This window comes from Macaca thibetana, chromosome 5, assembly GCF_024542745.1.
Source record: "Macaca thibetana thibetana isolate TM-01 chromosome 5, ASM2454274v1, whole genome shotgun sequence".
In the NCBI taxonomy this organism is placed as follows: Eukaryota; Metazoa; Chordata; class Mammalia; order Primates; family Cercopithecidae; genus Macaca; species Macaca thibetana.
This window is the reverse complement of record NC_065582.1, coordinates 35,782,747-35,795,614: the sequence shown is the minus strand read 5'-3', so window position 1 is coordinate 35,795,614 and position 12,868 is coordinate 35,782,747.

Sequence of the window (12,868 nt, the reverse complement as noted above, 5' to 3'; positions counted from 1 at the left end):
TGTTGGTAAATAACTCTCGTTTTTCATAAGGATTGGCTTGGATCAGTTGGGAAAACTCCCCTAACGGCTGCACTGGGCAGCGAATGGTAACTTAATTTATCTTTTGGAAGTTCAACAACTCCCCCTTGTTATTAGAGGAGCTAGCTGTAACAATGTGTGGCGTGCAGGACCATTGGAATTCTGGACTGGTTTACATTAAGGGGCTTCCTTTCTTTGTGTTCTCAGAGAGCCTGTTGGAGAACACCTAATTTTTCTCTGTCGCTCACGTCAACACAAGTAGAAAACCTGTCAGAGATTAAGCCAGTCAGTCTCACCTTGAAGAAGAATTTTTGTGGAATGTTTAATTTTGGGGGTGTGAAAGAGGAAAGGGATTAACATGTTCTCAATCAGCCTCAGCAAGAGACTATGTACCCGGGGAGAGTCTCCAGGGAGCATCCTCAGAAGCAGAGACCGAGAGCCAGGAGCCAATGAGGGCGGCAGGAGAATGGGAAAAACCCTATCCTACCAGGGAGCCAAGTAGCTGTGGCTTGATGTGTCCTGCATCTTATTCTTTTTGATTTTTCCAGAAAAAACTGGCAATGAGAATAGAAGAATCGCAAACAATGTAGCAGGCCCTTGCCAAGATTTAAATACAGAAGAAACATTCAAAAGGACGGTATCAAATTATCACAAAGATGAAGAAAGTAATGACTTACATTCTCCATCCTCTGGCTGGGTGACTCACCAAAGTGGAAAATAAAGCACTTGGAGATTACAGTTACTCCCAAAAAGAGGGGGAAAGGGATGGGCTCTGGAGAAGCCAATCCAGTTACAAGCTAACATGCCACTGGAACATCTGTGATGGGAGGTGGCAGCTAAATGCTTCGTGTCTCTTTGTGTTCTCCAGAATCTTCAAGTAAGAAAGTCCAGTCCTGCCTCAGCATTCTTCATCTGGACCGCAGACGTGTTAAAAAGCACCTAATGCGTGCAGGGTATCATGTGAGGATATGCAGGTGATAACTGTTGTGCATGCACACTTAGTTAGAACACAGAGTGAAAATAGGTGTCCCTGACCACTCTACTAAAAAAAAAAACAAAAAAAAAAAAAAAAAAAAAAAAAAAAAAAACAAAAAAAAAAAAAAAAAAAAAAAAACAAAAAAAAAAAAAATAAAAGGGCTGCTCTCTGTAGTCTCTCTTTATTTTTGTAATGGTTGTATTGACATACAACTCACACATTATACAATCTAACCACTTCTATTTTGTTATATTTATTGTTAACTTATTTAAAATACAGGCTCCATGAAGATAAAAACCAGGTGTCTTTTGTTCATCAGTGGACACCCAGCAGCTATCATAATGCACAATGCAGCCACTCAGTAATGATGCGGAATGGGGAAGGGAAGTGCTGGGAAGGGAAGGGCATGGTCTCTTTAAATGATAGAGAAGCGGGGAAGGGCATGGTTCATAGCTAGGGCTCCACCCCCAGGCCTGTGCCCATGGACCTAGGTGAAGACAGACATTTTTGTTTTCCTGCCCCAATGTTGCATTTCCCAAGACCACCCTGGCCTGCCACGCCCCCATCCTTTGCCTATAAAATCCCCGAGACCCTAGCAGGCAAACACACAGGCGGCTGGACGTGGAGAGGAGCATTTCAGCGGAGGCACATGTGGGCGGCTGGACATCTAGAGGAGCTCTGACAGGCACTGGCACACCAGCAGGCCACTCACTGGCAGAACGGCCTGGAGTTCGGGGCAGTTGGAGGAGAGCCCTGGCGGCCAAGCATCCTGACTCCAGGGAAAAACCATCTCCCTTCTGGCTCCCCCATCTGCTGAGAGCTACTTCCACTCAATGAAGCCTTGCGCTCATTCTCCAAGCCCACGTGTGATCTGATTCTTCCTGTACACCAAGTCAAGAACCCCGGGATACAGAAAGCCCTCTCTCCTTATGATAAGGCAGGGGGCGTCTAAATGAGCTATCACAAGCCACCTACTGATGGCTAAACTAAAAGAGCACCCTGTAATGCATGCCCGCTGTGGCTTCAGCTGTAAACATTCACCCCTAGACACAGCCCTGGGGCTCCCTGCCGGTCTGTATGCTCCCCTTAGAGGTTTGAGCAGCGGGGCACTGAAGAAGTGAGCCACACCCTCGTCACGTGCCCTACGAGGGGGACAAGGGAACTTTTGCCATTTCAGTAACAATATATTTTTAGTAAATTCATAATTAATGAATAGACAAGAACACGATGTCTAAGGCTCAGAAATTGGCTTTAATAAACCTCACGTTTTTGTGTTTTCCTCCAAAATTATAGGCAATATGTTTTAAAGAGATGGGACCTTAGTGTGGAGCCCAGGCTGAACTCCAAGCCTTGGGCTCATGGAATCTTTCCACTTCCCGCATAGCTGGGCCCACAGGCCCTTGCTGACATGCCTGGCTAACAGGCCGTTTTAAAAATCAAAAGGTAACAAACAAAGAAGAAAGTCCTGGCCAGGCGCGGTGGTTCACACCTGTAATCCCAGTACTTTGGGAGGCCAAGGCGGGTGGATCACTTGAGGTTGGGACCAGCCTGGGCAACATGGCAAAACCCCGTCTCTACTAAAAATACAAAAATTAGCCAGGTGTGGTGGTGGGCGGCTGTAATCCCAGCTACTCGGGAGGCTGAGGCAGGAGAATCACTTGAACCTGGGAGACAGGGGTTGCAGTGAGCCAAGATTGTGCCACTGCACTCTAGTCTGGGTGGCAGAGTAAGTGAGATTCTGTGAAAAAAAAAAAAAAAGTCCTTATTTGGTAGGCGTGAAACAGTATGGACCTACTCATTCTCTCAACCACTTCTCACTTTGTCACGTGCTACAGTTTGACCCCAAATCTGAGCAGAGGGGACTTTGGTGGGAAAGCCTCCCACCCTCTTTGTATGCTCAGGAAAGCGGAAGAGGTCAGATCGTTGTCTCAGAAGGGGTTTGATTTTCTGTACTTTTACTCTTCATGGTTCAGTTTGAATCAATTCAACTCAGCAAGGAATCCCTGAGTGAGGGTTATGCTAAGGCCATGAAGAAAACAAAAGTATGAGATGCCTCCTTGTCTTTCTAGCTTGCTATCTCAGTGGGACAGCAAAACATGTGTCCGAACTAGAGTTGAAGAAAAGGCAATGAGACTTAGAGCCAAGCACTCAAATCAGACTTGATGCAGAAGGAATTCAGGGGAGGAAGAGAGAATGGTGCTTTGGAAGGTCAGGAAATGCTGTGCTGAGGAGATGGGGCTTGGGCAGTGTCCGGGAAAGCAAAGCAAAGCAAAGATGAGAAGGCCTGTGCTGGGGAGGGGCCAGGCTGGGGTCGGTGAGAGGGGCATTGGGATGGGTGCTGGAGTTCTGTGTACTCGTGCTGAGGGAGAGGAGTTGCAGAAACCCAAAGGCTTTTTTGACTTCTACCTCTGTAGGAACCCCATTCTTCTCTCCCTCCTTTCAGCAATGCTCCCTACCAGGCTGTTTTGTTGTTGTTTTGTTTTGTTTTGTTTTCTTTGAGACAGAGTCTGTCTCTGTCACCCAGGCTGGAGTACAGTGGTGCAGTCTCGGCTCACTGCAACCTCTGCCTCCTGGGTTCAAGCAATTCTCCTGCCTCAGCCTCTCGAGTGGCTGGGATTACAGGCGCCCAACACCACACCCGGCTAATTTTTGTATTTTTAGTAGAGACAGGGTTTCACCATGTTGCCCAGGCTGGTCTCAAACTCATGACCTCGTGATCCACCCGCCTCGGCCTCCCAAAGTGCTGGGATTACAAGCGTGAGCCATTGTGCCCGGCTGCTTCCTTGTTTTTGTTTTGTCCCTTCTATTATGGGGGAGAGAGGAAGAGCCTCGCCCACAGAGAGAGGGGCATTTCTGTGGAGCAAAGTTTGTAAATCATCTAAATCAGTCACATTCCAGAAAGAAACAGCGATAGATCCTGTCTCCCCCACCACAAGAAGGAAAGAGCCCGATAAGCACTCCGTCATGGGCTTGGCACAAGCCTATCATTTTGCATTAAACATCTAAAGCCATTATTGGGTAGCTCAATGCATACCCTTTACCATTATGCTTTCTTCTCAATCATAAAGCCATTTTGCTCCTTTGGCTAAGGCAAATAAATATAAGAATCATCATTATTATCTATAAAGGGGACTAGTGTCACTATTTTAAAAGAGAGAAAGTGGCAGATTTCATGACAGCATCAGCAGAAGTCTGTGGAAAGATTCAAATCTGAAGGGAGCACTGAATTAGCTTCGTAAAACCAATGAATTCTCACTATGTCTACCTTGGTGGGCACAGAGAACTTACAGTGAATATAGATTAAAAAATAGAGCTGGTTTTCTTTTCCCAGAAACAACTTGTCATAATATTTAAGTCACTTAATATTTTAAATTTGCAAAATGAGTTTCTGTAGATCCTAATGCAAGCTGCTTTCTTTAAGTAGTTTTATTCCCCCTTTCTCTGTAGAAATCTTCATTTGCCTTTGCCTTGCTGACTTTTAAACGTGTGATAAAAATCTAAGAGGGAGAGGGAGTTGTGGGCACTTAGCTCAGTAAAAACTGTTTAATCATAGAGCTTTGTTTCTCTTTTGGCTTTTGCAGAGTTGAGAGCAGTGCTGTGCAGATGGTAAGTATAGAAGCTTTGTGAATAAAAGCTGGTCATGGTTAACCCTCAGATTATAGCTCTAAGATGCTTTAAGAATGTGTTCTGAGCCCTTCGAGAGCTGTGAAATGAACATGGCCATTTATGAGGCAGTAATAAGAACCTTCAGTGATAGTTTGACTCAGAAGCTAATCTTAAGGGTTGGGAGTTTTTATCAAGCACTCATCCTTTTCCTGGACTTGTGGCTTAAAGCAACCTCTTCCTTGAATGAATCCTCCATGTTCCATTTTTCTTCTCATTATCTGTCTGGTGGTGTTATTGTTGTTGTTGTCATTCCTACTGTTCATTTCCTCTTTCACTGCAACTTTTATATTTGGTTCATCTTTACCTTCTTATTTTCACGATTTCTCTTGGACTGGCAATCACTCCGTAGAAAGTCTTCACAAATCATGTCAAGCTGTCACCATCTCCTCCTTATTCTGTTCCTTTTGCTACTTCTAACTCATTTTCTTCTTTTCAGTTTTGTAGGCTCCTACCAGTGAAAGTCTCATCACAACTCTCTTCTCTTCAAGGTAAGTAACTGCTTTTTCTTCTTGCATGCTTTCATTCCAGAGCCATTCTCTCTGCATAACCTCTATTGATGAGCTTCATTTGCTGCTGTTTTCTTACCCTCAACCATCTCCTCCCTCAGCCACAGAAGTACAATCCATTGTTCTTTGTCTCTACCATGTACTTCTAGGATTTTTACTGCAAAATAAGGCTGTTTTATTATGCCATTCTACCCCTCGCTTTGACTATTATAGATATATTACTTAAGTGGAATAGTATAGTAGTGGTCTTTCTGTGTCTGGCTTATTTCAGTTAGCATAATGTCCTCCAGGTTCATTCATGTTGTAGTGTTGAGTATATTTGATATACAAAAATACTTTGCATATTTAATGTATATAATTTGATGAGTTCAGACATGTGCATACACCCATCATACCATCACCAAAATCAAAGTAATGTATATATACATCACCACCAAAAATTTTCTTGTGTCCCTTTGCTTTGGATGTGGGGGTATGTGTGTGGTAAAAATGCTTAACATGAGATCTACCGTGTTAACACATTTTTAAGTACGCAGATTTGTACTGTTAACTACAGGTACTACATTGTGCAACAGACTTCTAGATCTTATTCATTTTGCATAACCTGAAATTTTATACCCATTGAGGGGCAACTCCCTATTTCCCCCTTCCCCCAGCCCCTGAACAACCATTTTACTCTCGGATTCTATGAGTTTGACAATTTTAGATATATCATTTCAGTGGAATCATGCAGCATTCGTCGTTCATGTCTGGTTTATTTCATGTCTTCCTGGTTCATCCATGTTGTAGCATATGGCAGGATTTCCTTCTTTTTTAAAGCCTAAATAATATTCCATTTTATGCATATACCACATATTCTTTTTTTTTTTTTTGAGACGGAGTCTCGCTGTGTCGCCCAGGCTGGAGTGCAGTGGCCGGATCTCAGCTCACTGCAAGCTCTGCCTCCCGGGTTTTTACGCCATTCTCCTGCCTCAGCCTCCCGAGTAGCCGGGACCACAGGCGCCCGCCACCTCGCCCGGCTAGTTTTTTGTATTTTTTAGTAGAGACGGGGTTTCACCGTGTTAGCCAGGATGGTCTCGAACTCCTGACCTCGTGATCCGCCCGTCCCGGCCTCCCAAAGTGCTGGGATTACAGGCTTGAGCCACCGCGCCCGGCCCACATATTCTTTATTCACTCATCTGTTGATGGATATTTGGGTTGACTCCACATCTAGGCTATTGTGAATTATGCTGCAATGACTCTAGGAGTGCAAATATCTCTTTGAGATCCTGATTTCAGATTTTGGAGTTATAGACCCAGGAGTGAAAAGCTTCTGCACAGCAAGGAAAACTACCCACAGGCTGAGAAGGAAACTCAAAGAATGGGAGAAAATATTTGAAAACCGTATATCTGATAAGGGGTTAGTCTCTGAAATATATAAGGAACTTCCTCAACAAAATAGCAAAAAAAAAAAAAAAAAGAGAGAGAGAGAGAGAAAGAAAGGAGAGGAGAAAACCCATCAAAATCCAAATAACCAGTTTTTAAAAATGGATAAAGGATTTGAATAGACATTTCCCAAAGAACAGATACAAATAACCAACAGGTATATGAAAAGGTGCTCAACATCAATAATCATCAAGGAAATGCAAATTAAAACTGAAATGAGATATCCCCTCATACCTGTTAGGATTTTAGAACCCTTGTCCACTGTTGGTGGGAATGTAAAATGGCACAGCCACTCTGAAAAACATTACGAAGGTTCCTAAAAAAATTAAAAATAGAACTATTATATGATCTAAAGTAGACCTTCTGAATATGCATCCAGAACTTTCCAGAGGAACGGCTGTCAGTGAGGGCATTGCATTCCTCACCAAAAGCTCATCCTTGGAAAAGGCATAGCTATCACCTGCTTTTCAAACCAAACCAAAGATTCAACAACCACCAAATTGCACATTTTACTTAACTGGTAAATTTGTAAAGCTAATCTCCACCATGGGAACTTTGAATCCCAAGGGACCTCAGTCATCATTCATTTAATCCTGGTGTTTGTGAACTTTTTCTTTTTTAAGTCAAAATCCCTCTTTGACCAAAGAAAATCTTACAGAATGAACATGTCCGATTAAAATAGAACTGCCTTGGCTAGCTCTTCTGTGCTTATCCTATAGCCCCACCTCACCGCTGAAGCCTTGAGGAGGTTGTCCAACTCTTCCAACTCACAAATGAGGAAACTGAGGCTCAAGATCAAGGAGCTAAAAGCAGAAGGGCTCAACATTTCACAGTCTTCCTTTTCAAATAAGTAGAAACGTAGGCACATGCTGACTATAACCAGAGGGTTGAAAACTTTGCTTAGCAATGTCAAAAGTAGAGAAGCTAAGGTTTAGTATATCTAAAATGAGACTCATTTAAAAGGACTATGCTAGCAACCAGAAGCATTTAATTAGTTTTAAAAATGTGTTTGCATTTTTAGTCTTCGGGAGGAACCCTGGGTTAACTTTTAAGACTCACATCTTTTCATGTGTCTGTTGGCTGTATGAATGTCTTCTTTTGAGAAATGTCTGTTCATGTCCTTTGCCCACTTTTTGATGGGGTTGTTTGTTTTTTTCTTGTAAATTTGTTTGAGTTCTTTGTAGGTTCTGGATATTAGCCCTTTGTCAGATGAGTAGATTGCAAAAATTTTCTCACATTCTGTAGGTTGCCTGTTCACTCTGATGGTAGTGTCTTTTGCTGTGCTCATCATCACTGGCCATCAGAGAAATGCAAATCAAAACCACAATGAGATACCATCTCACACCAGTTAGAATGGCAATCATTAAAAAGTCAGGAAACAACAGGTGCTGGAGAGGATGTGGAGAAATAGGAACACTTTTACACTGTTGGTGGGATTGTAAACTAGTTCAACCATTATGGAAAACAGTATGGCGATTCCTCAAGGATCTAGAACTAGATGTACCATATGACCCAGCCATCCCATTACTGGGTATATACCCAAAGGATTATAAATTATGCTGCTATAAAGACACATGCACACGTATGTTTATTGCAGCACTATTCACAATAGCAAAGACTTGGAATCAACCCAAATGTCCATCAGTGACAGATTGGATTAAGAAAATGTGGCACATATACACCATGGAATACTATGCAGCCATAAAAAAGGATGAGTTTGAGTCCTTTGTAGGGACTTGGATGCAGCTGGAATCCATCATTCTTAGCAAACTATCACAAGAACAGAAAACCAAACACCGCATGTTCTCACTCATAGGTGGGAACTGAACAATGAGATCACTCGGACTCAGGAAGGGGAACATCACACACCGGGGCCTATCATGGGGAGGGGGGAGGGGGGAGGGATTGCATTGGGAGTTATACCTGATGTAAATGACGAGTTGATGGGTGCTGACGAGTTGATGGGTGCAGCACAGCAACATGGCACAAGTATACATATGTAACAAACCTGCACGTTATGCACATGTACCCTACAACTTAAAGTATAATAATAATAAATAAATTAAAAAAAAAAAAAAAAAAAAAAAAAAAAAAGACTCACATCTATTTAAAAGTCATCCAGAAAAGTTTGGACTGATTATTCTTTTTCCTTTCAATAAATCTTCCCTAATAAGCAAAGGCTTCAGAACAATTGTGTCCATCAGACTTTTAAGAAAGCAGTTATAGCATCTACATATTTAAAAAGTCATTATTAAGAAAATTTGTTGTGAGCATTTGAAGAATAGGAGCTTCTTGAATCTGGTCCTTCCTATTTTGCTTTTTCTCTTCCTAAGAGTGAAGGCAGCTTCACAGGGGAATCAGACAGAGACCTTTTAGGCAGAATATCTGGGGAAGGGAAGAGAAAGACGGGGCCAAACATCTGCCTTGATTATAATAAGGACTGTGTCTATTCATGGACTGGCTGCTTTTCAAAAAATTATTTAGAAAATTCCTTCCACCCCCACCTGAGTTGTTAAACATTCATTTAAATGATATTTCTTGAATATTTTGAATATCTATAGTATACAATGTAGATATTAGGAATATGCCCTTTTATAGAAAATAAGAACATTTACTGGGAATTAGCACAGTTCATTAAAGATAGTAAGTGGAAGGTAACACCCAAAGTACTGAATCATGGGCAATTGTGGTTCTTGTGTTTGCTTTTCTGTGGTTCTGTTAATGATCAGAGGAAATTGTTTCCTTTGCTTTCCTGAGATTTATCTGGTCACAATCTAGAGGGTAAACTAAACGTGATACTTGAAGGTAGAAGTGCACCTTCTAACAAGAGTCCTAAAACATCAGGACCTGGGCATTTGGTAGGGATAACATGTAAGTTATTTTAGATATCTCGATACTCCCAACATGCCAGCTAATGATGATCTAATTTTCACTACCTTAGATAAGACATGGTAAAAAAAATCAAGAAAGAAAAGTCCTTTTTATCCCCTTTTATGCACAATTGAATGGGTTCTTGACTGGAAGTGTCTGTAGGCAGAGGATCATTCAACATGCTTAGCAACCACCTGTGTAAAAATATGTAGTTGATTTTACAAAGCTCTTAACTAAGCCTTGGAAACTGGAGGGACATTTAATACGCTCTCTGGGAGAGGAGATTCTGTGGTGCTAAGAGTAAGATATTACAGTTTCCTCAACAAAGAAAAAATATGCACATACACCTGTGAGGCTTAGTGGAAATCACTTACTGGGGCCATAAAACTGCACTTTACAGTCGAACTGTTTACCTTAAGGTAACTGTCAGCTCTGATGTGCCTCCTTGGAGCTGATATTCCTGTGTGGGTTGGAGCTCATTTCAGCCCTGATATAATTTAAGTAGCAATTTCTTCTTGTCAGCAGCATCGGAAGCCCCAGGGAGATGTGGATCAGTGATTCATGGAGTGCCAAGACCAAGGAGGTGATGGGGATCCCAAATGTTTATAAAACCACTTTTTGTTCAACTTCAGATTAGCCCTACAGATTTTTAGTTGTTGGAGAGAATTCTGCTAATAAGCTCCCAGATAAGCATATGCAGTAAACACACAATAAATGTTTTCCTTGGGAAAAATAATCTTGACTTAAAATGAAACAAGATGGAGTATGTGTGGTTGAGGGAGGAATGGGGTTGGAGGTTGAATTGTGTTTTCAAACCCACAAAGAAAGCTTGCTTCATAGTCAATATTCGTCTTTTGATGCATACATTATGTAAGTCTTGCTCATCACATGTTATCTCAGGCACACTCTTTTTCTTTTTTTAATTTCAAATTGTATTTTAGATTCAGGGAATACATGTGTGGGTTTGTGTGATGCTGAGGTTTGGGGTACAATTGATCCTGTCACCCAGGTAGTGAACATAGTACCTGAAAGGTAGTTTTTCCATCCTTAGTTCTCTCCTTCCCTCCCCCATCTAGTAGTCTTCAGTGTCTATTGTTGTCATCTTTATGTCCGTGAATACCCAATATTTAGCGCCCACTTATTGGAAAGAATATGCAGTATTTGGTTTTCTGTTCCTGCATTAATTTGCTTAAGATAATGGCCTCTAGCTGCATCCATGTTGCTGCAAAGGAGATAATTTTATTTTATGGCTCTAGTATTCCATGGTGTATGTACCACATTTTCTTTATCCGATCCACTGCTGATGGGCACCTAGGTTGATTCCATGTCTGTGCTGTTGCAAATAGTGCAGTGGTGAGCATATGAGGGTCTTTTTGGTAGAACGATTTATTTTCCTTTGGGTATATACCTGGTAATGGGATTGCTGGGTCAAATGGTAGTTTTTTTAAGTCCTTTGAGAAATTTCCAAACTGCTTTCCACAGTAGCCAAACTAATTTACACTCCCACCAACAGTGTACAAAGGTTGCTTTTCTCTGCAACCTCACCAGAATCTTATTTTTTTTACTTTTTAATAATAACCATTCTAACTGGTGTGAGATGGTATCTCATTGTGGTTTTGATTTGCATTTCTCTGATGATTAGTGATGTTGAGCATTTTTTGATATGTTTGTTGGTTGCTTGTATGTCGCCTTTTGAGAAGTGTCTGTTCGTGTCCTTTGCCCACTTTTTAAATGGGGTTGTTTTTGGCTTGTTGAATTAAGTTCCTTATAGTTTCTGGATGTTAGACCTTTGTTGAATGCATAATATGCAAATATTTTCCCCCATTCTGTAGGTTGTCTGTTTGCTCTGTTGACAGTTTCCTTTGCTGCACAGAGCCCATTAGTTTAATTAAATACCATTAGTCAAGTTTTGTTTTTGTTGCAATTGCTTTTGAGGACTTAGTCATAAATTCTTCGCCAAGGTCAATGTTTAGAATGATATTTTCTAGGTTTTCTTTTAGGATTTTTACAGTTTAAGTCTTACATTTAAGTCTTTAATCCATCTTGAGTTAATTTTTATATATGGTGAAAGGTAGGGTCCAGTTTCATTCTTCTGCATGTGGCTAGCCAGCTATCTCAGCACAATTTATTGAATCAGGAATCCCCTTGCCATTGCTCATTTCTGCCAACTTTGTCGAAGATCAAATGACTGTAGGTGTGTGACTTTATTTATGGGTTCACTATTCTGTTCCATTGGTCTATGTTTCTATTTATGTACCAGTACTGTGCTGTTTTGGTCACTGTAGACCTGTAATATAGTTTGAAGTCGTGCAATATGATGTCAGGTGCAATTTAAATGATAGCTTCACATTTGTAAATGAGCTCTGGTAGATTAAAAACATTTACTTCAAAATTCCTGAAAAAGGCTCAAATTTGATTTTCTTTTTTTTTTTTATTGATAGATGGGATCTTGATATATTGCCCAGGGCTCAAACTGTCCTGAGTAGCTTTTAAGAGGAAGCTATGGAGGCAGGGAGTGGGCTCCAGGCCTGGTTCTTAGGCCAGTTGTGTGGGTTCTCTGAAGAGGCTGTGAGAAGGCAGGTGGTGTGGCTCTCGTGAATCAAGGCATTCAAATCAGTGCAATTACTTGTTAGAATGATGGGCTGGGTGTGGTGGCTCACGCCTGTAATCCCAGCACTTTGGGAGGCTGAGGTGAGTGGATCACTTGAGCCCAGGAGTTCAGGACCAGCCTGGCCTACATGGGAAACTCCATCTCTAATAAAAATACAAAAATTAGCTGGGTGTGATGGCGCACGCCTGTAGTCTCAACTATTTGGGAGGCTGAGGCATATGAATCACTTGAATCCAGGAGGCAGAGGCTGCAGTGAGCTGAGATTGTGCCATTGCACTCTAGCCTGGGTGACAGAGTGAGACTTTGTCTCAAAAAAAAAAAAAAAAAAAAAAAAAAAAAAAGATGGAGAAATGCCAGAATAATAACCACTGAGGCATTTTTCTCATCTGAGGCGTCACACCCATGTGGTTGTGCCCTCAATTCTGGGGTTCTGTAGATGTGTTGTTAGCAGGCTTCTTTCTTTTATTGAGGCTAGGATATCCCCTTAATTCATTTTAGCTCTGGCCTTTACTTTTTTCACAGGATACTTCCTGAATGGAAGCCACTCTGCAAAGCAGCCACTCTGGACCTGTCCTGCTTGGGTGGGAAGCTCAGACAGCTTGCTGCTTCTCAGCCTCCAGGGGCATAGGCCTGAGTAGGGTAGAAGGGCAGGCCATCAGCTTGAATCAGGTTGGGCTTGGGAGAGAAAGCAGAGGCCCTGCCCAGAATCTCTTCTGCCTCCTTCCAGGGGGATGAGACAGCTGGGTAGGTGCCCACCACTCTTACTGGTCAGAAGCTCTGCCACATTTTCTTCCC